The 599-nt window shown below is 34.4% G+C and overlaps 1 non-coding gene across 1 annotated transcript; it reads left to right on the forward strand.

Annotated features, from left to right (window-relative positions):
- The first annotated feature begins 280 nt into the window (after positions 1-280).
- On the forward strand, positions 281-388 carry LOC118204278 (U6 spliceosomal RNA). The gene has a single exon (XR_004760763.1). It is a non-coding gene; the product is annotated as a U6 spliceosomal RNA (small nuclear RNA).
- Positions 389-599: the final 211 nt, after the last annotated feature.

Raw genomic sequence — 599 nt, forward strand, 5'->3', positions numbered from 1 at the left:
CTGGACATGTATTTCCAATATGCAGTTCATTTGCTGTTAATTCAAAAAAAAGTATAAAACATGGTACTTACATATTTTCCGGTCGAGCGCCAAAGTTGGCTTTCATTGATCATAAAGCTGAAGGAAATCTTACCATCCTGCGGCAATCATTCTGGAAGAACTTAAGAAGATGATCACGGATCACTTTCTGTATAGTTTCAATTTTAGCATATGTACCGCCGAAGCAAGTACAAACTGGAACGATACAACTTCTTTAGTATATGTACTGCCTAAGCTCTCTGTACTTACTTATGCAGTACATATAATAAAATTGGAATGATACAGAGAAGATTAACATGGTCCCTGAGCAAGGAGGACACAAATCACTCTTAATTTAGTTAACATAATCGACACATAAAAATTATGGATACAGAAAATAAAAAAACTTCAATTAATAAGAGCTTTGAGATTATCAGACAGAAGTTAAAAATTTTCGTATTACTCAAATCATCCCGACAGGCAAAATTCGCAACTTCCACCCTGGCTTTTCGAATACTTTCTACAGTGGCTTATTGGGAATTACCCGATTACATGAAATCAAAGTGAAAATCTTATGTATA

Source organism: Stegodyphus dumicola, chromosome 3 (assembly GCF_044657685.1).
Source record: "Stegodyphus dumicola isolate Sdum_Otavi_A_Nest chromosome 3, ASM4465768v1".
Classification (NCBI taxonomy): Eukaryota; Metazoa; Arthropoda; class Arachnida; order Araneae; family Eresidae; genus Stegodyphus; species Stegodyphus dumicola.